Source organism: Puma concolor, chromosome C1 (genome assembly GCF_028749965.1).
Source record: "Puma concolor isolate L17-30 chromosome C1, mPumCon1.1.hap2, whole genome shotgun sequence".
In the NCBI taxonomy this organism is placed as follows: domain Eukaryota; kingdom Metazoa; phylum Chordata; class Mammalia; order Carnivora; family Felidae; genus Puma; species Puma concolor.
This window is the reverse complement of record NC_141674.1, coordinates 182,619,483-182,645,477: the sequence shown is the minus strand read 5'-3', so window position 1 is coordinate 182,645,477 and position 25,995 is coordinate 182,619,483. Positions and strand designations below refer to the sequence as shown.

Here is a 25,995-nt window from a genome sequence, read left to right as displayed (position 1 = left end):
GACATCTGGTTGCTTCCAAGTTTGGGCAATTATGAATAGTACTGCTGTAAACATCCTTGTACAGATTTTTTAGTAGACATAGTTTTCAATTCCTTTAAGTAAATGCCAAGGAACAGGGTTGCTAGATTATTTGGTAAGAGTATGTTTAGTTTTGTAAGAAACCAATAAACTCTTCCAAAGTGACTGTACCATTGTGCATTCCCACCAGGAATGAAAGAGTGTTCTTACTGTTCTACATGTTCACCAGCATTTTGTTTTTGTCATTGTTCCAGATTTTGGCCATTTTAATATGTTTGTAGTCTCATTGTTTTAATTTGCGTTTTCCTGATCACATATGATGTTGATCGTCTTTTAATATTCTTATTTGCCATTTGTATATCTTCTTTGGTGAGATATCTGTCAATTTTTTAATTTTTATTGGTTATTTTCTTATTGATGAGTTTTAAGAGATATTTGTATATTATGGATGACATTCCTTAATAAGATGTGTCTTTTGCAGGTATTTTCTCCCAGTATGTGGTTTCTCTTCCTTAATTCTCTTGAAAATGCCTTTAGTAGAGGAAACATTTTTAATTTTAACAAAGTCTAGCTTGTTAACTATTTCTTTCAAGGGTTGGGTCTCGGTGTTGTATCTAAAAAGTTGTCACCATATCCGAGGTCATCCAGGTTTTTTCCTATGTCATCTTCTGGAGTTTTATACTTTTACATTTCAAATTTAGGTCTATGATCCATATTGAGATAATTTTTGTGAAAAGTGTAAGTTCTGTGACAGGATTCTTTTTTTTTTTTTTTTTTTTTTTTTTTAATGTGGATGCCTATTCCAACACCATTCTTGAAAAGCCTATCTTTGCTTCATTGTATTGGCTTTATTCCTTTGTCAAAGATCAGTTGACTATGTAAGGTGGGTCTATTTCTGAAATATTATTCTGTTCCATTGATCTATTTGACGGTTCTTTTACCAGGACCACACTGTCTTGAAGTCTATAGCTTTATAGTAAATCTTGAAGTCAGGAAGTGTCATCTTCAACTCTGTTCTTATTCAATATTATGTTGGCTGGTCTGGGTCTTTCACCATTGTATTAATTTTATTAGTTTATTATAGTAACTCTGTGACCTCTGTGATTATAATCCTGGATTTTCATTTCATTGCCTTTGTTGTCCACAAAATGAATTGGCAATGCAATATCATAAATACAACAAAAACCATGTTTCTAAGAATTCCTGCCAAAATGTTATTCTGGGAAAATTTGGACTAGATTTTTGTAAGCCCAGACATTGTTTCAAATTCCTCAGATGTCAGGTAAAAGGAAAGAATGTCCTTTTCTTGAGTTTTATAATACACATGACTTAAAGAATGGGCAGAAAGAGTTTTTGATTTGAAATGGGTTCAGGGCTGACTTCAGGCATGTCCTTGTATGCGAACACTGATTCAGACAATGTACAGTGCTTTTTAAGAAGAACTGAAAGGCTCACTCAACATTTAATAGCTACTATTGGAGAAGATAGTAGATGCTAGGATATGAATAGCAAAATATCAAAAGAATTGAGGAAGAGAGATAGTTTTGAAATAAAGGTACAATTTATAATATATCAGATGGTGACATAAAAAAAAGGATGAAGAGAATTAAGACAAAACAGAGACATTGCAGGGGGGCAGTTAAATTTTAAAGTATTTTAGTAAATAAGGACTTTAAGAAAATCCTCCTAAAGACCTGAAGGGTGTGAGAACGTGGAGCTGGGTGGTGTGAACGAAGGACTGTGTGAGATACACATTCCATTGGCTGAGATTGATGACGCCTCAATATTTTGAAGCTGGTGAGATGCTGTCAACCAGCAAAGGGCATGAAGAGAAATGGCTAGGGAGGTGGGAAGCAAAGTAGGAGCATGTTGTGTTCTGGGTGCCTTGTGAAGGAAGTTTTCATCTCTCCTCAAATATCTCATCTCCTGACTGTCAGATATACTGCTCTGTACACCTACTAACCTGAGATTCTTCTATTAGAAATTTTAGGAATATATGTAACACTGAGTAGAGAAGAAGAACAGATTTCACAAAGTTTGTATTTGATCCTTTGTTTTTTTAATGGTAAACGCAAGGCCTTTTCCTGAAGTTCTGTCAACAATTATTTCACAAGTGGCAGATTAACAATACACTGTCAGAAGTAATTGATATGATCAGAACCAGTGGCTTTTATGAATTTTTGCAGTCTTATAAAAACCTTTATTACAGAAGGACTAGATTATCAGAATTATGTTCTTTACTTTCAAGTAGCTTCCAAAGGAATACAATAAAGTAATTGTAAACATGAGAAACTTTTGAATAAATGTATATAAAGCTTCCTTGCCTTTTGGCTAAAATCAAGTGTGTTGAACATATGTACACCCTGATTAATGATTGCAAATGAACACATAAAGACACTTTGTATACTACTGAAGATATTTAGGTAAAAGACACCTACAATATTCCAGGCCTTCAGTAAGAGTGTAAGTTTTAAGCTAGGATAAAATACATGTTATAAGATGTTAAAAGACTGTAGTAATGTCAATCAAAGTTCATGTGGATATGTACAAATGGGCTAGGTGAACACTGAAGAGGAGTTTCACTTTGTCTTGGGGATCTTCTATGTAAGAGGTAACACAATGTGTCACAAGAAGTAAGCAAAGAATACAAGGACTAAGTCATATATCAGTATTCCCAGCATTTATAGTATTCCCTGGTATGTAAATGCTCATAGTTGAAAAAAGGGAAATATGCATTTAAAGATTCACTATTTAACACTGTATAGTATCTATGATTAGGATGTGACAATATACCCCATTTTCACAGCAGAGTTCAAGTTTATGCCTGTTTTATCTATGAGTGTATGTGTATGTAAAATTCTTAACTGTGTCCCCTTAACTTGTGGGAAAAGTAGATTATAAAATTCCTTATATATTTTTTGACAAATAAAATATGGAAAATGCATCTAAATTTCAAAGGAATATAGATTTTGTTTTTTGTATCATGCCTATATTCTAAAATAAGCATAAATCTCAAAAATATTTTCTTGAAATAAATTACAAACTAAATGAAACACATGATCCTGGATTAGATACTGAACCAGATATTTCTTTTTCTTCTGTTATAAAGTTCACTCTTTGGACAATTGATGAAATGCAAATATCTTTTAAGTTTTTTTTTTTTTTTTTTAATTTATTTAGTTTTGAGAGAAAGAGCATGAACAGGGGGAGGGGCAAAGAGAGAGGGAGACACAGAATGTGAAGCAGGCTCCAGGCTCTGAGCTGTCAGCAACAGAGCCTGATGCGGGGCTGGAACCCACAAACTGTGAGACCATGGCCTGAGCTGAAGTTGAACCCTTAACCGACTGAGCCAGCCAGGCACCAGTGACTATCTTTAAATTAGGTAATATCATTATATTAGTGATTATACAAGAGAATACCTTTGATTTCAAGAAGTAGACACTGTAGTGTTTAGAGTTAAAGGGATATTATGTTTACAGCTTACTTTCATACAGTGGAGAAAAATTGTAAATGCATCTATTATCTATCCATCCATCCATCTATCCATCTATCCATATGGGGTCGGGGAGGGAAAGAGAAGGAGAAAGACAAGGATGCTATGGTAAAATGTTAGCACATTTTTGAAATCTGAGATTTTTGTACTATTTCGGTAAATTTTTTCTATTCTGAATTATTTCAAAGTTTTGCAATTTTTTAAAATATAGCAAATACATTTTAAAAGAATAAGAAATATTTAGAAACACACATGGACACCTACACTGGACTTTAATATGTTCTTTTAGTTTTCAGCATTAAATGAGAAGCAAAAACATGTTCTGATTATAGGTCTAAAGAGGCATTGCAGTTAAGTGATAAAAAATGGACTTAAATTTGGGAGGTTTAAATTGAGTTTCTGAATCATCACAATAACCAGGCAACTGTAAGCACTTTGAATCTCATATTCTTCAAATTAAGAAGCAAGAACTTCCCTAAATAATTCATATGGACAGATTTATTCTATCTATTCTATGTATTTAGATTTCAAAATAGGATGATTTGATTTATTAAGTAGCTAATGCACCATTATTAGATGTAGTTAACAGAGTGTGTATATGTAAGCCAAGGAGTAAAGAATATTTATACTTGAGATTGTTACTGATTAAATTCTATGACTTTATATCAACTATATTCTAAACAGTGATGAAGTGTGAGTAAGACTGTGAGCCTTAAAATGTCATGCATTATAGGGTTCTATTATGAGTAACTTTAAGTTTAAAACTTTATTTCTATCATTTTGTCTTATGACTTTATTATTTTTAATGAAAATCACAGTCTTAATTTTGAGTTAAATTATATTGTAGATATTATTATGCTAATATGCTTGAATTTATGTGTTATATATACATGTATAATGTGTATTTTATTGTGACATTCTTCAAAATGTCTAAGCATGTCACTGGGAACTAGAAGACATTTTGAGGATAGGGAGGATTTATGTGTTTCAAAAGCAACAAATACCATATTAACTGTTCTGTGAAAATATATATGCTTTATTAATATAGTATGATGATTTTCAACTATACAACTCAATACAACTTAAAAAACATTTAAATTAAACCCTATATTACTAGGAAATACTATACATTTGGGAGAATTAGGTCATGTAAGAGAGTTGCATTTTTTTTTTTTTTAATTTTTTTTTTTCAACGTTTATTTATTTTTGGGACAGAGAGAGACAGAGCATGAACGGGCGAGGGGCAGAGAGAGAGGGAGACACAGAATCGGAAACAGGCTCCAGGCTCCGAGCCGTCAGCCCAGAGCCCGACGCGGGGCTCGAACTCACGGACCGCGAGATCGCGACCTGGCTGAAGTCGGACGCTTAACCGACTGCGCCACCCAGGCGCCCCGAGAGTTGCATTTTAATGCACTATAATTTGCACCAATTTAAGATGTGTCAAGAGTCATGCCTCTCTGAAACTATTCTGTCAAGTCGTAGTTTTTTGTTTTGCTTTGTTTTGTTTTAAATAATCAAAAGTATGTGATTCCATCATTCAAATCACAAATGCACATTATGAGTAATCTTGGACAACGCTAATTCTTGCAATGTTATCAGATGAAATAATAAAGTAATTAATAATTTAGAAATAATAAACAATTTATGATAATTTCATATTTTTAAAAATAATGTGCATATTAAATTAGAGGATGTGTTGATAGGATCTCTACTAGTCTAATTTAACATAATAAAAATAATGTATTCATCTTTATTCTTTTAAATCCTTTAAAATTTAACTTCTACAGATAACTTATAGCAAAAAAGGTCAAACATCAGCTTTATGTCAATAATTTAGAATTTTAAATTAAGTTATACATTCTTTAGAATTCTAAGTTAGAATCTTGTGTTTGGAATATGAAATTTGCAACTTTATCTAAAGGGAATCTTTCTGGTTAAATTTCTGCTTCACCAGCCATGACCTACCTTGAAGTAAACCTGTTTAGTGAAAAGTGATGGTTTGAATAGAAAGAATTTTTGGTTCTGTGAAATATTTTCAGGCATTTAATAGGAAATAGCATATGAGGGGAAAAAAATCTAAGAACATTGAATTTCCTAATTGTTTATCATTAATTAGTCAACATAATGGACTCTAGAAATGTGAAAATGGTATCCATGTGCATTGTATTACCAGTTACACAGTAGATATGAAATAAATATTTAGGAGAAACATAAATGAATAAAGAAATAAATGGATATATAAGGAAAATCATCTTTAGGTTGCCCATTGCAATTGTCACTTATAAAATAATCTTAAAAATGATTGGGCATAATAATATTATTCCAAATAAAATAATACTATCTTATTCCTATACATTAATAGAGAAATTTTTCCTAAAATCTGAATATGCACTACTGACTTCAAACCTCTATTACCTATTTTTCTATTTATCACCATAGAACATCTGCTCTCACTTTGTGCTGCTCACTTTCATCACTGCTATGTAACTCTTGAAGGGTTTGATCTTAAATGAAATTAGAAATTCTTGTAAATTACTTTCCCTTAAAATACAGTAATATATGTTTTAAAAATTACTTAGCTCATCACTAAAATTTTTATTTTTATTTTTTTAAATGTTTATTTATTTTTGAAAGAAAGAGAGGGAATCCTAAGCAGGCTTTGTGCTGTTAGCACAGAGCTCTATGCAGGGCTTGAACTTACAAACTGTGAGATCATCACCTGAGCCAAAATTTAGAGTTAGACGCTTAACCGACTGAGCCACTCAGGTGCTCCTTATTTTTATTTTTATTTTTATTGTTTTAAAATGTTTTCTTGTTTCTTGAGGTAGCCTTGTATTGCTATATGCTTCCCTCTTATGACTGCTCTTGCTACATTCCAAAGGTTTTGGAGTGTCATTTTTCGTTTTCATTTGCTTCCATGTATGTTTTCATTTCCTCTTTAATTTCCTAGTTAACCCATTCATTCTTCAGTATGATGTTCTTTAACCTCCATGCATTTGTGGTTTTTCCAATTTTTTTTCTTGCAATTGACCTCAAGTTTCATAGCATTCAGGTCTAAAAAATATGCATGTTATGATCTCAATCTTTTCGTATTTGTTGAGGCCTGATTTATGACCCACGATATGATATATTCCGGAGAATGTTCTATGTGCACGCAGAAAAAAATGTGTATTCTGCTGCTTTCGAATGAAACGTTCTGAATATATCTGTTATGTCCACCTGGGCCAGTGTGTCATTTAATGCCATTGTTTCTTTATTCATTTTCTGCTTGGGTGATCTGTCCATTGCTTTAAGTGTGGTGTTAAAGTCCCCTAATTTTATTGTGCTGGTATCAATGAATTTCTTTATGTTTCTTATTAATTGATTTATATATTTGGGTTCTTCCATTTTGGGAACATAATATTAACAATTGTTTGAACTTTTTGTGGTTTTGACCCTTTATTGTGATATAGTGCCCTTCATCATCTCTTGTTACAGTCTTTGTTTTAAAATCTAGTTTGTCTGATATCAGTATGGCTACTCCGGCTTTCTTTTGATGTCCATTAGCATGGTAGATCCTTCTCCATCCCTTAACTTTCAATCTGTATGTATTTTCAGGTCTAAAGTGAGTCTTTTGTAGGCAGCATATAGATGGGTCTTGTTATTTTATCCATTCTAAAAGCCTATGTCTTTTGATTGGAGCATTTAATCTATTTACGTTCAGAGTGATCATTGAAAGATATGAATTTAGTGTCATTGTGTTACCTGTAAAGTCAGTGTTTCTGGAGATTTTCTCAGTTATTTTCTAGTCTTTGTTCCTTTTGGTATTTCTTTTCCACTTAAAGAGTCCTCCCTATATTTTCTTGCAGGGCTGGCTTGATGGGCATGAATTCCTTTAGTTTTTGTTTGTCTAAAAAACGCTTTATCTCTTCTTCTATTCTGAATGACAGAATTTCTGGATAAAGTATTCTAGGCTACATATTTTTTTTTCTCATTCAGCAAGTTGAATATATCATGCCACTCCCTTCTGGCCTGCCAGGTTTCTGTGGGTAGGTCTGCTTCTGACCTTATTTGTCTTCCCTTGTAGATTAGGGATTTATCTTCCCTTGCTGCTTTCAGGAATTTTTCCTCATCTCTGTATTTTGCCAATTTTACTATGATGTGTCTAGGTCTTGGTCTCCTTTTGTTGATTTTTCTGGAATTCTATGTGCCTCCTAGATTTGGATGTCTGTTTCCTTCTGCAGATTAGGGAAGTTTCCAGCTATAATTTGCTCATTTATAACCTTCTGCTCCTTTACCCTCTCTTTTTCTTTTTGTATTCCTGTTATATGAATATTATTATGCTTTATGGAGTTACTGAATTCCCTAAATCAATATTCATGATACAATATTTTTCTTTCCTTCTTATTTTCAGCTTTATTATTTTCCTTAATTTTATCTTCTATATCAGTTACTTGTTCTTCTACTTCTTCCATCCTTGTGTTCTTTGCCTCAAGTCTGTCTCAAATCTCAGTTACAGCATTTTTTTTTTTTAATATTTCATCCTGACTAGCTCTTAAGTCTTTTATCTCTGCAGTAAGGGACTCTCTGGTGTTTTCTCTGCTTTGTTCAAGCCCAGCTAGTATCCTTTATGCTGGTTGTTTTAAATTCTGGTTCACACATATTACTTATAGTTTCCATTAGATCCCTAGCCATGACCTCTTCTTGTTCTTTCTTTAGGGATGGATTCCTCCATCTTGGCATTTTGTCTAGGTGTCTGTCTTCTCTGTGTTAGGAAAGGCTGTTTTGTTTCCTGCTCCTGAGAGTAATGACTATATTAAGAAGAGGTCATTCACTGTCCAGGGCCTGGCACTTCAGAAAGTATTTCTGGTGAATGTTGTGTGTACTCTGCTGTTGTGTTTTGGCTGCTCTTTCTCTCAGTTAGTCCTCTGCAGAGTTTCTCCTTGCCTGCAGTGGAGAGTGTTTGGACCTTGTCCATAGTGTGGTGAGTTTTAACTATGTGTGTTTTGGTCTGTTTGTTAAAAGAGGCTAGATCCTATTTCCCCTAGAGCTAAAGCTTTACAGCACTCTATGGTCAGTAAACTTGGTACATGTACGGGTGAGGATGAGGTTGTGCTGGTCTTCTAAGAGAAGGGCCCACTGCTGCTGTGGCTTTTAGCACACTTGCTCTAATAAAAAAAAAAAAAAAAAAAAAAAAAACATCTGCAGAGTACAGTGGAGTAGGACTTGGTGTGACTCATTCCTCCACTGTGGGCACTGTGCTGCTCACTGAAGTCTGTGCTATGGGTGGGGGGGAGATAATAACGTCAGCCCCCCGTCTTATCTGTGGAGAGAGAAGTTTGCACCCAGTGTTGTTCGGGAAGCCCTCAGAAAAGAGCAAACAATCTCCGCTTGCGTGTCATGGGCATCCCTCAGACCTCTGACTTCACCCTGTCTGTGTCTGAACCATATGCCCACACTGTGGCACAGTGCTCCTGTGTTCTATCTCAGGCCTGCTGGCTGGGTTTCAAATCTCCTAAATTTTAGAGACCCAGCTTGGTGTGGACCCGCCCTGATCCTCTGAGGGTGGGTCTTGCCACTCTGTGGCTAGTGCCAATTTGAGTGACTGTTCTGAATAAGAATATTGTATAGCAAACAAATAAAGATAATCATAGATAAGGGGGGAAATGATGTAACTTTGAAAAATATGAATAGTTACTCCTGTAAATCCTATATGTTTGGGCAATCTTAATGGATATGATTTGTATTACATATTACTTTGATAAGAGGCTATAAAAGTTGCATTATCTAAGTGAGAAAATACATTTTTTAATTTACATTATATAATGGCAAAATGTTGCCATTACATGCGATCTGAGCTGAGATGCTGGCCTGTAAGTTATACATAATACATGTCAAGTTCATGTACACAAAGGAAGCTATAAAGAATTTTCTAATGGGGAAAAAACAAAAGCCAACACAAATCAAAAAAACAACCATAACAAGACAAATCTGTTTGCCATACTTATTACTGTATTAAATGTGATACTAAATTCTTCCTTTTTATTTATTTTCTAGTAATCACACACATCTTTATTAGCTGACCAAGAAGTATTTATCAGTTATTTACCATGTAATTATCATCGCACTGCACATATTTTATCTAAGAACTCTTATTCAGTATGGAAAAAATTTTAATTATATGTCTTGGAAGACTATACTGTTTTATAGATCATGTGTATTAGATTATCCTTTAGAGTGGTTACCAAAGAGGCTTTGAAGTCCAAGTACTTGGCCTTTCACTATTGTGAAATCTTGGATAAGAATTTCATCTCTTTAACCCTCTGTTTCTTTAACTCTAAGTGTTGGAAATAATAATACATGACTCACTATTATGTAGATTAAAAGAGATAAGTTAATCATAGTGCTGACCATAGAATATAAACTATAGCTATAGTCTAAATATGATGAGAGGGTGACAAGTATATAATATGAATTAGTGGTATGAGAGAAAATTGTTGTAGTATTCTAAGTCCTCAGGTATCTTCAAGTGGGCTTACTCTGGTTCTTCATATTGAACCCAGAGTGTTACTCTCTTGGCTTTAGATTATCTTTAGTAAAATACATTACCATGGGTAACCAATTAAACTCTTATTTGTCTCAGTTTGTCAAATACATTTCAACTTGAAAGTTAGCTTAAACTAACCAATCTCACTTAGCATTAATATTAACACTAACAAATCAAGAAAGTATGATGCAAAAATGTGATTGGTGTTGTACATTTATAAGTTTGATTCTGCAAGGATTTTCCCTTGAATAAATTGGAGCAATGGTCCCAACCCAGGTTGCGCATAGAATAATCTGGACTTTAAACAATTACCAGTGCCTGATCCTTACATCAACAATTATAATTTAACTAGTCTAGAATAAAGCTTGGAGCTCAGAATTGTCTAAAATATTTTCAGATGAGTATAATAATGATGAAGTTTTAAAAACTGAATTTGAATACACTGTTACTAGGCAAATGGTGGTGCTAGATGCTTGTATAATAAAGTACAACACACTTTAAATTATAATTTTGTGTAAGAACTAAGCTTAAAATATTATTATTTTAAAAACATTTAAACAAAATATACCTCATATTTTTAATCATATTGATTTTTTTCTTCAAATGTTTTAAATCTATAAATAATGTATGTATACACCATTGACAAAATTTTAAATTTACAGTTTTTCAAAGAAGAATTTGTTCTTTATGTGTTAACTTCAGACCATTGCTCAGGCACTTAGTGGAAGGGCTAAAATGATATTAATGTTTTTTGTCAAATTAATAGCAAAACTGGCAATGAATTCCTGACACAAATATTTGAGGTACTGACATTTCTTAATTGCACTAGTTGATCAGGCTAAGATTAAAGGGATATAGAAAGATGGAAATTAAAAAAGAAGCACAAGTGGGGAAGAATGCAAACCAAGTCATATCTAGCACTTCAAACAACCAGTCCTAAAGCAAATAAATGAAATTTTTGATGGAAACTTTAAGGAAGTTGAAAAGAGAAATCATATGGGTACTAAAAAACTGGAGTTGAAGGAGAGTTAAGATAATAATGACATATTTTACCTCAGATCTGCCTACTTCTGAAGTCAATAATTTGGGTCTATATAACAGAGAAAATATTATGACAAGAAATAGACATTTAAAGATAAAATATAGTTTATAATTCTTTAGATTTAATCAAATTTTAATAATCTAAATGATCTGCTCCGAAGTGTCACATATCACATCTTACATTTTGCAATCCATTGTTTTCTTTGCATTTCTTCTCACCAGTCTTGGAAGTATACCACCTGTCTTTATGTAGAAGGCTTATAACAGAGTCTCAGGTATTTGTCCAAGCTGTATAAGTTTCTTTATTCATCTGAAGCTTTAAGTGTTTGCTGTGTGTGAAAATAAGAGAGTTCAGAGTTTTGGTTTATAAATTATTAACAATGTAAACCTGAGCTGGTCAATTAGATTCTCTGAGCCTGGGCTGTAAAGAAGAGGTATGTCTCTCATACCTCACCAGTGTTTAGATATCAGGACCTGTTGGAAATAAAAGTACTGATTTTGTCTTCAAAGCATTTGAAGTTATTACTACATTGAAATAAATTAGAGTTTTAACAAAGTCCAGAACAAACTCAGTCATAGATTGTATTGACTGAGAACCCATACTAGCAACCTGAGACTAAAATAAGCTTGTTTATTTGTGGAGATAAATATTGTTTGTTTTAGATTCTGCTGTTATTTTTCACAGAGTACTTGACATGCAATCAGTGATTACCAGACACATTAAAATCAAGAAACAATAGCTCATTGTCAGGGTAGGAAATAATCAATAAAATTAATGTCAGAGAGGATTAGATGTTGACATCATCAAACAGGGACTTTAACTAAAGTGAATATGATAAAGTATGAAGAGGAAAGTTTCATGAAGAAATGGGAAATTTTACAAGTCTTGAAAGTGTAATAAAATTCTAGAAATGTAAAATACGATTTCAGGAAAAAAAAGATCCATGAAAGCGGGCTAAAAACAAACTAGATGCATCAGAGGAAAGTATCAGTGAACTTGAACACAGTTAAGTAGAAAGAATCCAAACTGAAATTCAAAGAGAAAAAAACTCTAAAAAATAGTAGAGAAAAATAATGCATTCAAGATTTGTGTGATAATACCAAAATGTCTAAGAATGTAATTAGAGTCTCAAAAAGACAGAGGGAAAGAATGAAAGTTGAAGAAATAATGGTAAAAATATTCCCAGAATGAAAGAGAACAGCAACCTACAGAATAAAGGACCTCAGCAAAACCAAAGCACAATAAATGGAACAGATAAACAAACCCACAAGTAACCACACTCAAGCATTTTATAGTGAAACTACCAAAAATTTAAAGAAAAAGAGAAAATTATAAGAGTGCCAATGGCTATAAAATGCATAATAGAGACAGGAATGATGCTATTAATAATGGCTAACTTCTCACTAGAAGTAATGGAAGGCAGCAAACAATGGATGTAGAGGAGAAGCTGTCAATCTAGAAATTTATATTCAGAAATGTTCTTTAGAAATGAAGATAATATAAAGTTATTCTGAGAGAGACTAGAGCTAAGATAATACATTTTCAGAATGGAATACTGTAGCTAAGAAAATTCATGCCTAGCAGACTGAACTATAAGAAATGCTAAAAACAAAACAAAACAAAAAAAATCACTTTCTTTAGGTTGAAGGGAAATGTTATCGAATCAATTGAACACAAGATCTTCAGAGGAAAAAACCCCAGGAATGGTGTATATTTTGGTAGATAGTTAAATCATGTGTGTGTGTGTATGTGTGTGTTTCTGTGGGTGTGTGTTTATCTTTAAATGACTCGACTAATTAAAGCAGGAATAATAAATAATAGTTAATAATATAAAAAAGACAGTATATTGGATTATTTCCAAATAGAAAATCACATTATATAAACAAATCCTTAAAGAGCAGAGGTGAGAAAATGGAGTTAGACTATACACAGTCTCTTATACTGGTTTGAAATAGTATGATAGTAATGAACTATGATCAAGTAAAAATGAATATTGTAATATTTAGAACAATGCTTCTCAATTGGGTGCTGTTTATCCCCCAGACGGATATTTGACAATGCTTAGAGACATTTCTGGTTATCACAACTAGGATGGAATAATATTGGCATTTACAAGGTGTATTTATAAACATCCTGTAGTGCATAAAACAGCCTCCTCACAACAAGAAATAACCCAGTCCAAAATTTCAATAGTGCTGAAGTTGAGAAATCCTGTTCTAGAATAACTACGGAAAACATCATTAGCAGAGATAAAATTCAAATTAAATAACTATCAACATATCCAAAGAAAAATGGCAGTTAAGGAGGAAAAGATGGACAATAAACAAATTGGAAAATTAGAAAAAAGAGCAAATTAGGGGACTCGATTCTAATTATATCAGTAAATCTATAAAATGTAAAGGGAGTAAATATTCCACTTAAGAGGCAGAATCTTTCAGTCTGGCTAAAAAATCAAGACCTAAGCTTATGTGCTTTACAAGAAACTGTCATAAGACACAGATAAGTTAAAAGTAAAATGGTGAAAAAGAATTTACTATGCAAACAGCATATAAAGCTGTTAGATTTATAGTAATATCAGACAAAATATTAACTAGAGACAAAAAGTGACATTTTTTAATGGTAAAAGAAAAACAATAAACAAAATATTCTTAATTCTCATTGTAAATAAAAACAAAGTTTAAAATACCTGAAACAACAATTATAAGAAATCAAAAAATGGAGTTGTCCTCAGCTATAATTAGAAATTTATAATGTATATTTCCCATATATTAATAAAATAAGTAAATCAAAATTTAGAAAATAGAGAATGTATAAACAACACCATTGACCGACTTGATATAGTTGATATTTATGAAATATTTTCCTCAAAAGCTGTAGAAAACACACTTCCTTCTCAAATACACATAGAACATTCATCAGGATAGATTATATGCTGGCCAATAAAGCAGGTATTAATAAATACCTTTAGAAAATAAAATCACACATAGTATTCTAACTATAACATTATTAGATTAGAAATCAATATTAACAGGATACCTAAATATCCTCAGATATTTGAACAAACATACACTTCTAAATTACCCAAAGTTCAAAAAATTTTAGAAGAGAAACTTGCAATTATTGTGAACTGAATGGTAATAACTGAAACATAACATTAAAATATGTGCGATGCAATGAAAGCAATAGTTAGAAGATATTATAAACTTTAAACATTTGTATTAGAAAAGAGTACAAATATAAAAATTATGACCTCAGCTGTCAGTTCAAGAAGCTAGAAAAAGAAGAGCAAATCAAAGCCTAAGTAAATAAAGGAAAGGAAATTATTTAAAGAGTACAAATAAAGAAAATAGAAAATTGACACGAGAGGAAATCAACAATACTAAAAGTTAGTTATTTGAAAAGATTAATAAGGTGCTAAATCTTAAAAGATGATTAAGAAAAACATTGGGAAAGCACAAGTTATTATCAATATCAGTAATCCGAAAGAGAACGTACACAGAAATCCTATAGAAATTTCAAGATGATACAGGAATATTGCAGAAAACTTTATACCAACATGTTTGACAATATATATATGTACAAAACCATCAAGACATACATTACTAATACTGACATAGAAGAAACACCAAAACCCAAAGAGCCTCCTAGTTATTAAACTAACAGAGTTTACAGTCATAACCTTTTTCACAAAGAGATATCCAGGTCCAGATGGCTTCATCAATGAATTGTGTCAAACATTTAACAAAGATGTAATATCAATGTTTCAAAATTCTTTAAGAAAATAGAGGAGTGAAGAATTCCCAATTTACTTTATGGATTAATATTTACGTACCACCCAAACCTGAAAAAATGCAACAGAAGGGAATTATAGGTTAAAATTCTGCATAAACACAGATGTAAATATTCTCAACAAAATATTAGCAAATTGAATTCAGCAATACACGAAAAAAGATAAATCATCATGACCAAGTCAGGTGTGTCACAGGAATGCAAGTTTGACTCAAAAGTTGAAGTCAAACAATGTAAAACACCATGTTAACAGAATAAAGATGAAAGACCATGCATTTCATTATGCTGCAAAAGCATTTAACAAAATTTGATGTGTCTCTTCCCTTTGAAAACTATCATCATACTGGGATGTAAAGAAAACTTCTTCAAGATATTAAAGCTCATTAAAACAAACAGAGTCAAACAAATCCAGAACTAATGTACATGCATAGCCTAATGGAGAAACACTGAAAATTTGTCTTATAAGATAAAGCATTTGCTAAGTATCTGTGCTTTCACCAATTTCACTCAACATTATTCTAAACGTTCTAGAAGTATAATAAGGCAAGGGAAAAAGAGAGACAATCAATTTGGGAAGAAAAAATTTAAAACTAATGTTTCCAGATACCATAATTGTTTACATGCTGAACACTGTGATATTTTGGAACAAAAATCAGAACTACTAGTTGAATGTATCAAGATGCAGATTCACTATAATATAAAAGTTGATTGTATTTCTTTATGTTAGTAATGAACAATTGGAAAACAAAAATTTTTAACATTTTAACATTTGTTGTTATATAATAACACCAAAAAATGACATCATACACCTTAGAAAAAATAAAATATCATCAAAACTTCTAAATTTAAACTATAAAGTCTTTTTGAGAAAAATTGAAGACCTGTATAAATAGAGATATTTATGTTTATGGATTGGAAAAAGTAATATAAGATTCCCTCAAAATAGATCTATAAAACTTTCTGCAGATATTAAAAAAAATAATTGACAACCTGTTTTTAAAATTTACTTGTAAATTTATAGGATATAGAATACCAAAGCAATTTTGAAATAAAATGAAGTTGGAGATACTATATTATATGATTTTAGTACTAAATCATAAAGCTGCAGTAGTGATACAGAAACTGTTTTGAAGATTACTCATCTTTGATTATTTGAATGACTGACAGGTCATCAAAGAGTATATAGCATATAAAGGCAAAGTATGTGATAGAGTAAGAAATAGAGAATGCAGACAAGCATTGGGCTTGAGAGACTTCTAGATATAGATCCCCCAACTTCTTACACAAAGGTGCACTTGGTCTCAGTATTGTGATAAGCGAAATAAGTCAGTCAGAGAAGGGTAAATACCATATGATTTCATTCATGTGGAATTTAAGAAACAAAACAGGTGAACATAGTGGAGGGGATAAAAAGAGTAGGAGGCAAAGTGTATGAGACAACTACGATGAACAAACTCAGGGTTGATGGAGGGGAGGTGGGTGGGGGATGGGCTACATGGTGAGCGGTATTAAGGAGGACACTTGTGATTAACACTGGGTATTATATGTATAAGTGATGAACCACTAAATCTACTCCTGAAACCAATGTTACACTATATGTTAACTAACTAGAATTTAAATAAAAACTTGAAACAAGAAAAGAATAAACCATCAAGATTTTTGTGGTCATCTTGGCTTCAGGAGAGCCCAAGGTAGAAATTTTCAGTGAGGTCTTTTATAAACGTTCTGGTCATGTAACTATGCTGTGTTTGCCAGTTGAAAGCCATTGAATGGATGTCACAAAAGGAATTTAAGATTAAACAGTACATCACCATCATTGGTGAGTTGCTTAACACACAGACTTTATCTGGTTACTATTCTGAACCGTTTGACAAAACAGTCGAAACCAGCTACCCATGTTTCCCTGAAGAAAAGCAGAGTTCCAGTCAGGCAATAAAATAACTTTATCCTATTTAGTGAGGTATTAGCTTAAGGATAGACAAATAAGCCAGTAGAATACACTAGAGAGTCAAGAAATAAACCCTCACATGTATGGCCAACTGATTTTCAACAAGGAGCCAAGCAAATACAATGGCATAAGGAAAGTCTTTTAGTTGAAATATTATATGTCCACAGGAAATTGCAAAGATAGTACTGAGACGACCTAGTTCCACTTCTTCCTGCTTCTCCTGGTCTCTTCCATTGGTTACCTTTAGAATACTTATAGTACAGTATGAAAACTGCGAGTTTGACACTGGCATGAAGTATGTGCGTAGTTCTATGTCATTTTATCACGTGTACATTTTTAGAATCACCACCGTGGATACAAATATCCCATTTCCAGAAAGATCTCAGTGTTACTTATTTATAGGCACTCTTTTCTCTCTACCATCTCTCATCCCTGGTAACTACAAATCTGTTCATCAGATCTATCAATTGTGTCATTTGGAAAATGTTATGTAAATTATATAGTATATGACCTTTTGGTATTGACTTTTTTCACTCAGCATAATCCCCTTGAGATCTGCTCAAGCTGTTACGTGTTGTTGGGTTTTTTTTTTGTTTTTTTTTTTTTTTTTGCTTTTATTTTTTGAGGGAGTAGTATTTTTTGCTGAATATTACTTCAAGGTACACCTGAACCACAGATTGTTTTTGTTTTGTCTTGTTTCATTTTAACCATTCATCTGTTGAAGGATGTTTTGGTTGTTTCTAGTTTTTTGCCATTGCAAATAAAGCTGCCTTGAACAAACATGGACATGGTTTATATGAGTGTAAGTTTTTATTTTTCTGAAGTAGATGCCTAGGAGGTGATTGCTGGATGATAAATATGTGTTTATTTTTTTTAAGAAACTGCCATACAGTTTTCAAGATTGACTATACCATCCTACATTTCCACAATGTATGAAAGACCTCATTTCTCCACATCCTCACCATAACTTGGTATGTCATTTTTTAAAAACATTTAGCCATCCTCATAAGTATGTAGTGATAACTTACTGTGATCGTAATTTGTATTTCTGTAGTGGCTAGTGACGTCAAGCATCATTTCATGAGCTTATTTGCCATCTTATAACCTCTTTGGTAAAATATCTCCTCATGTCTTTTGCCTATCTACTAATTGGATTGTTTATTACTATTAAGTTTTAAGACTGTTTGATACTCCAGGCTGAGGTTTTTGTCAGCTATATGATTTGCAAACATTTTCTCCCTATTAACCATGTTACTAGAATAATTGGATTTTCATCTGAAAAACAAAACAAAACGGATCTCTTTATCATTCAACACATAAACATAACTTGAAACACTGACCAAACTATAAACACAGAATTATGAAACTTCCAGAAGAGAATCTAAAACAACACTTTTCTCCTCGGGGGTAAGAAAATGCTTCTTGAACAAGTACACTAGAATCACTAACAATAATGAATACGTAAGTTGGACATCAATAAAATTGAAAATTTCTGTTTATCAAGAAACATAATTAAGAAAATGAGGGGCGCCTCGGTGGTGCAGTCGGTTAAGCGTCCGACTTCAGCCAGGTCACGATCTTGCGGTCCGTGAGTTCGAGCCCCGCGTCGGGCTCTGGGCTGATGGCTCAGAGCCTGGAGCCTGTTTCCGATTCTGTGTCTGCCTCTCTCTCTGCCCCTCCCCCGTTCATGCTCTGTCTCTCTCTGTCCCAAAAATAAATAAACGTTGAAAAAAAAATTAAAAAAAAAAAAAAAGAAAATGAATATGTAAGCCACAACAGGGAAAAATTATTTGCAATACATATGTGCAACGAAGGACTTTTATCAAGAATATGCCAAGAGCTCTTACCAATTAGCAATTAAAAGATGAGCTTCCATTTTTTTTTTTTTTTTTTAACGTTTATTTATTTTGAGACAGAGAGAGACAGAGCATGAACAAGGGAGGGGCAGAGAGAGAGGGAGACACAGAACCGGAAGCAGGCTCCAGGCTCTGAGCCATCAGCCCAGAGCCCGACGTGGGGCTCAAACTCACGGAACGTGAGATCGTGACCTGAGCTGAAGTTGGTCACTTAACCGACTGAGTCACCCAGGCGCCTCGAGCTTCCAGTTTTTTAAAATGGGCCAAAACTTTACCAATTAAAGTGTTTTCTTTACAAAAACACTTAGCTTGTTTAAAAAGAGAAGATACATGGTCAATAATCACAGAAAGATCCTCCAGGGAAATATAAATTAAAATTACAATGAGCTATCATTTCACACTGACTAGAATGGCTAATATAAAAAAAACCCAAAGCATTAAATATTTGTGGGCGTAGGGAGCAGCTGCCCTCTCAGACATTGCTAGTGGAACTTTAAAATGGTTTAATCACTTTGGAAAACTGTATTGCGATTTTTAAATGAAATGAAACATATGTTTTACAGTATGAGCAAGTAATTCCTGTCCTCGATATTTAGCTAAGGGAATTGAAAATACAAATCCACAAAAGAATTTGCACAATAGTTTTCATGGAAGTCACATTCGTGATAGTCAAAAATATTGGGTAATATGGGTCATCAGTAGTGGTATGCATAAAAACAAAATGCTTTGTGTTCATACAATGGAATACTAATAAGAAACAAAAAAGATTGAACTATTGATATGCAACATGGCCAAATATTGAACTTATTAACTCAAGGAATCCAGATACCATGTGTACTGTATGATTCCATTGATATATAAAGTCTTAGCAACAGAAAAAACTAATCTAAAGTGAGATACATCAAAATGTCCTGAGAAGAAGCACTTGTGGTTGGAAAGAGACATGAAACTTAAGGGTATGATGGAAATAAGTGATCTATGCCTTATTTTGCCTCATGGTTACACACATGGATACAACTGCTCAAATTGATTTGGCTGAGTATTTAAACTCTGTCCGTTTTGTAGTATATTAATTGTGATACCTTAATTTTAAAACGGTTAGGTGAAAAATAGGTAAAGAAAAAAACAACTCAAAATAGAAGGAATGCAAATGGCCACTAAGCATATGAAAATATGTTCCACCTTCACTAGCAATCAAGTATTCTCAAAGCAACATTATGAAATAATTTTTCATCTCTCAGAGTAATAATAATAATGAATGATAATTTGTAGTTTTAGCAACGGCATGTGAAATGAGGCACTCATTTATCTCCAGTGAGAATGTCAATTGATATACACTCTGCAGAGAAATTTGTTTTTAAAACTTTATGGCATTTCCACCCTCTGAACTAATATTTCCAATTTTTAATTTTTTAATGTTTATTTTTTAAATTTATTTTGAGGGAGAGAGAAGAGATGGGGGGAGCAGAGAGAGAGAGAGAGAATCCCAAGCAGGCTCAACACTATCAGCACAGAACCCGATGAGGGGCTCAAACTCATGAACTGTGAGATCATGACCTGAGCTGAAATCAAGAGTTGGACACTTAACCGGCTGAGCCACCCAGGCATGCCCCAATATTTCCAATTTTTAAAAATATGCATATAAAAACGCTACTTGGTTTATAGCTTTTTCATCTGTAAAAATAACAATAATAGAACTTTCTGTATTTTAAAACTTTTTTTGTAAGAAAATAATACTATTTAGCATAGAATTGCTGCCCATTATGTTGCGGGGGAAATGGGAGAAGAGTAGGAGATTAAATAATAGAAGGATTATCACATGGACCTAAAATGTAAATGTGCCATGAGCAGAGGAATATAATTAACTCAAGTTTCGTGTGTGTGTGTGTGTGTGTGTGTGCATGTGTGTATACATATATACACATATATATGCATAAATAAATATATACATATATAATAAACAAATAGAAGGAATGCAAATATATGTATAAAATAAACAAACCGTTCTCTCTTCCAATCCTAGACTAATTAAAACAGAATCTCCAGGTGCTGGAGCCCAGACATTGATAGGTTTTAAAATCTCCTTAGGTGATTCAAAGCTGCCTTTGTGAAGAATCTGGGTTAGATAGAGTTGTATGATTAAAGATTTTACTCTGCTGCAGAGGGTATGAAGACTGTTCTTATTTGAGTTCCTCTTAGAAATATAATGTAATTTGCAAATATTGCATGGTCAGAGGTCAGCTATTATACCTTCTACATTCTTTTGCAGGTAGTATTATAGTTTTAGGCTAAAAGTTTTCTCCATTGACTTGTTTTTATCACAGTTGGTTTGTTAACTGGATACAGGGTCTGAATTCCTTTGCTGTGAAATATAATTCTGTTATCAGCAAAACCACATTCTGCCCTAGGTGGTTTCTCCAATGGCTTTAATCTCCCTTTTCAAATCCATGAAGTAAAGAGCCTTCCAAACTAAAGAATGAGTCGTCATTTGGGCTAAAAGAGACTTTTAGTTTAGATTTCAGATATTCTAACCCACTGTAAAAGTTTGATAAAAAATGAATCCAAGCTTTTAATTAATTGTGTACATAAAGCTGAAAAATTCTATTGGGAGACATTCCTAATAATCCATGCACATAATAGGGTGGGAATTGTTTATAAATATAAATGAATTGAAAGGTTTATAACCCTGGAACAAGATGATGAAAAATCAAACCGTGGTTGGCAAGCTCACAATTAAATTCTCAGTAAAGGACTTACTTGATAATTCTGTTTAATCTTTGTTTTCCAATATGTTCCTGGAAACAAAGAGAAAAGAAAAATCTCAGCCAGAGTAGGAAATGCAGAGAGATTACATTATATACATATAATTTTAATAACTCTTTGTTGATTTCAAGATCCTTAAATAAAAACATAACCTCCTTTCTGTGTGTGTGTATGTGTGTGTATGTGTGTTCTCTCTCTCTCTCTATATATATATATGTATGTGTATATATGTGTGTGTGTGTGTTCTGTCTCTATATATGTGTGTATATGTATATATGTGTGTGTGTGTGTATGTATATGTGTATGTGCGTGTATATATGTATGTATATGCAATATAAATTTGACAGAGATTTAGTGATGTTTCCAACTACAAATTTTTTTTAAAAATCAAATTATGGATTTTGAGGGAAATCTCATATTTCTGAAAAAGAAATTGATGTTGTGTTATTGGTTATTTTTACTGTTGACATTTTATATTGAATATTTTATAAAACTAGAATCAAACGTTTATTTAATGGTGAGTCTAGATATTTCCTCCAATATGTGGCTGTACAGGATTTAGCTGCTCATAAAATTATCCCCCACTCTTATATTACAAGCAGATTCACATGCTTAGTTATCCAAGTATAAGCAAATATGTTTGCATTAAACGTTATATGGCTGTTTAAAATTACTTCTGATATCTCATTTTACCTTGTCCAAAATTATATCAAGAAAGAACTCATCTTCATCATGAAAATGTCAATGTATATCCTGTACTTGGTGATATCCTAAGTGCCTACACTTGTATATCTTCCACACTTGATTATTGCCACATTTGAGGGCAGGGAATATTGCTTTTATTTACTCCAGTACCTCAGTCCCTGGAAAATACTATATGGTTTATAAATATGGGTTATATAAATATATATCTAAAAGTTTGTTTATTTATTTATTTATTTATTTATTTATTTATTTAGAGAGCACACAAGTGTTGAGTGGAGGAAGGGCAGAGAGAGGGGGAGAGAGAGAATCCCAAGCAGGCTCTGCACTGTCAACACAGACCCCACCTGGGGTTCAGTCTCATGAACTGAGAGCTCACGGACTTGGCCAAAATCAAGAGTTGGATGCTTAACCAGCTGAGCCACTCAGCACCCCTATAAATTATATCTTTAAAGATAACTGAATTAAATCTCATTCTATCTAAAAATACTACCAAGTCTCACAAAATCATTCCATTTATTCACTTTTCATATTTATGAAAATTCCTGTTTTAATGGCACTGATCCAAAGGATGTTTCTTCTCCAAACTAACTTTAATCACTTGAGATATCGAAAATGATCCCTTCTTCTACAAGCCGATTGGTCTGGGGTGCTCGTATATTTTTCACCAACAGTGTGCTAATATAAAATGTGGGGTTAAAGCAAAAAATCTATGTCATAAGAAAAACTAATTAGTATCACAGACATCTAACCCTAGATGATTCCTTGTCATTACATTTAGGCATGAATGCGGTTATAATTACATATATAATGATAGCAATGTTCTACCCAGGATCAATTGGTCTGCTCAAATTAGTTGCATTAATATCTTAACAGCTGAAGAAACCTAGATAATATGTTTTACAAGGCAAATGTTTGTATTTACTCCATCCAAAGAGTTTTTGGAACAATCTTGCAGAAGCGCAAAAGCATTTTAGATACAAGATAGCACAGAAATACAACTGGGCAAACCAGAATTTTCAATTAATTCTGACAAAGAAAATAGGTATTCATGCAGAATATGTTAGTGTGCCATGATTAACAATCTTTTTAGTGAATCATGCATGATAAAACATCAACTACAAATTTTATATGTTTCTGCATTTTAAGTCATTTTTGATCAATGAAATTCATAAATATAAATTTGACCTTTTTTCGTTCTGACGCTGTGTACTCTACACATTATTTGTATATAATTTTTCTATTTTTTTTTAGTTCTCTGCATGCTATATAAGGTAATATCCCAAAGGTGTATACAGAGTTAATTTTTGTCTGACAGTGGTGTCCAGAGCCAGCTTATATCTAAATATTGAAAGTGGTGATGTTTAAGTTCTCTTTAAGTTTAATTAGAGGTTGTAAACACTACCTTTTATAGCCAAAGAGAACTAAAACCTAATTCCCCATAAAAAAATGGATCCAGTATTGGTTAATTTGTTTCCTTCTGTCAGTAGCTACACAGAACATAGCTATTTCCAACCCCACATTCATACATAAAAGATAAAAGTGTAGTTGTTAAAAGACTGGTGCACGTTGGGTCAATATTTCTTATTGAGCAATAACTTTGAAGTATTTCACAACAGAACTTTAAAATCCCTTTTAAAAAAATGTATCATTGATGGGATGCCATTAAATCTTTAAAATAAGAGACAGTGATGAGATTTTCTAGGCAACAGTATTTTCTATTTCAGTTTTAGAACTAAGGTTATTCATTGTCCCCAAAACAAGATGGTTGTTTCAAGTAAATAGTATGTGTTGAATGATACATGATGGTGTAGTGTTTAAGTTTGGCTGCCTTTATAGTTAGACTGGGTTTGAAGCTTCAGTCAATTACTAGCTGTACGACCTTGGCTAATTATTAAATACTCCCTGTGCCTTGGTTTTTTAAAGTGTAAAATAGCATAGTATTAGGTTCTACTTTATAGAGTTTTTGTAATGATTAAATGAAATTAATACATGCAAAGTCCTATGTCTGGCATATAGGAGGAGTTCAATAAAAGTTACATATTATCACTCTTTTTATTTCATTGAATCTAAGCTGACATTGATTATAAGATTACACTATTGTTATATAGAGCACTGGGGATAAAATGCTGCCAATTAAACTAGGATTAGTTTTTGTATTTTATTCTTATTAAAAGAGCTCTTCTGCATTTAGATGTAGATTTTAATCATGTCTACCTATAGTGCATACATTAAAAAAAAAGGAAGAATAATTGAAACAAATTGGATAAGTTATTCTCAAAACTTCTTAACATGCAGGGTCCAACTCTTCTGAATAAGCTTTGAGTCAGCATCATTGATGTCTAAATGTTTTCACTATGTATCACTCTTGCAGCCATCAAGGACATCCCTAATGCCACTTTTCTTAGGAGTGGTACATTATCACTGCAGTTTCTTCCACACTATTAACGCTCATTGTAAAAATGTTAATGCTGGCATTTTCTTAATTTCCCCAGGTGATATCACGGAAAGGTTTTTGAAGAACACTGGGATTTCTATTCTCTTCTCAAATGATTCTTGAATAGTTGTAGTTGTCTAGTTAAGTCCTCTAAAATAAGTCAGGTTAACCACAAGTAGTCAGTGGCAACTTTATCACTATTGCTGCTTGTCCAACAGTAATCTTAAAACATAACTTAATCTCAAGACATCGATTATTAGAGGCATATAAATCTCAGAGATGTTAAATTGGGGGATCTAGGGAGACTTTTTAGAATCACGGAATTCTCTGTCACACTCTCATCTTTTCTCGCTCTTTCCTTTATTTCCTCCCTGGGGATCAGAGATGGAGTAACCTATCAAATTAGTCAATTTGGGAAAAATAAACTGGTTATGCCCAGTTTGACTCCTTTCTTTTTAGCAGATTCCTTCTCCCCACAGCATGGACCCCCTGCCCTCTGTCTCAGAGCCAGGCTATCCATTCCAGGGTGAGGCCTTCTTTCCAGTTCCTGGATTGGTAAATCGTTCTGCCATATGTTGGTTTTAAAATTTGTATTTCAATTTAGCCCTTATAAGTAATATTCTAATCTACTGAGTCTTTTGTCTGTCTCTCAATTTTTATTTAATCCCTTCCTTCACACATGCATAGACCACAAAGTACTATGGCTGAAAAATGACTCCTGTACCCTACTCCCTCATTCCTCCTACTGCTTGCTTGTTTGCTTTAGACAGGTTTTATTAATTTGGGCCTCATTCCGTATCTTCTTTTCTTGGATTTTTTTTTTTAAAGTTAGTTGTCTATTTGGTGAGAGTGTGTTTAAAACTGGAAAATGGTTGGGCCCACATAAACTGCAATATATTAAAAGAAAACAAATAAGGGAGTGCTTCACTGTTAACACTTCTAGGACTTTAAACACTACCCATTTCGGGTAATGTTTTCAAATTCCTGACAAATATCAATTTTCAGAATTCCCTGGAGTTTTAGCAAATTTTCAAATTATACTTTATTCTTTTTTAAAAAAAAATTCTTTTCATATTTATTTATTTTTAAGAGGGGCGGAGGGGTAGAGGGAGACGCAGAATCTGAAGCAGGCTCCAGGCTCTGAACTGTCAGCTCGGAGCGCTATGTGAGACTCTAACCCACGAACCGTGAGGTTACGACCTGAGCCAAAGCCAGACACTGAACCAACTGAGCCACTCAGGCCCCCCATCAAATTATACTTTATTCTTTATCTGAGTACATTTAAATAATGCGTGCACATGATAATAACCAGTGAATTATTTTTTCAAAAGGGCAGTACTAAAAGTTTCAGAGGTTCTTTATAAAACAAACTGAAATAATGCAATAATATACTAATATAATAATAGTATGAACTGATATAT

At 33.0% G+C, this 25,995-nt stretch overlaps 1 long non-coding RNA gene across 3 annotated transcripts in view; it reads left to right on the top strand.

Moving 5' to 3' along the window:
• LOC147578604 (uncharacterized) overlaps positions 1-25,995 on the top strand; it is a 473,745-nt gene that overhangs the window by 437,203 nt on the left and 10,547 nt on the right. The window contains exon 6 of one of the 3 annotated variants that reach the window (XR_015254320.1): positions 17,695-17,770. The exons of the other annotated variants lie outside the window; for them this stretch is intronic. This is a non-coding gene — a long non-coding RNA (uncharacterized LOC147578604). Of the gene's footprint in view, positions 1-17,694; positions 17,771-25,995 lie in introns of those variants that run through there. 3 annotated transcript variants of the gene reach the window in all.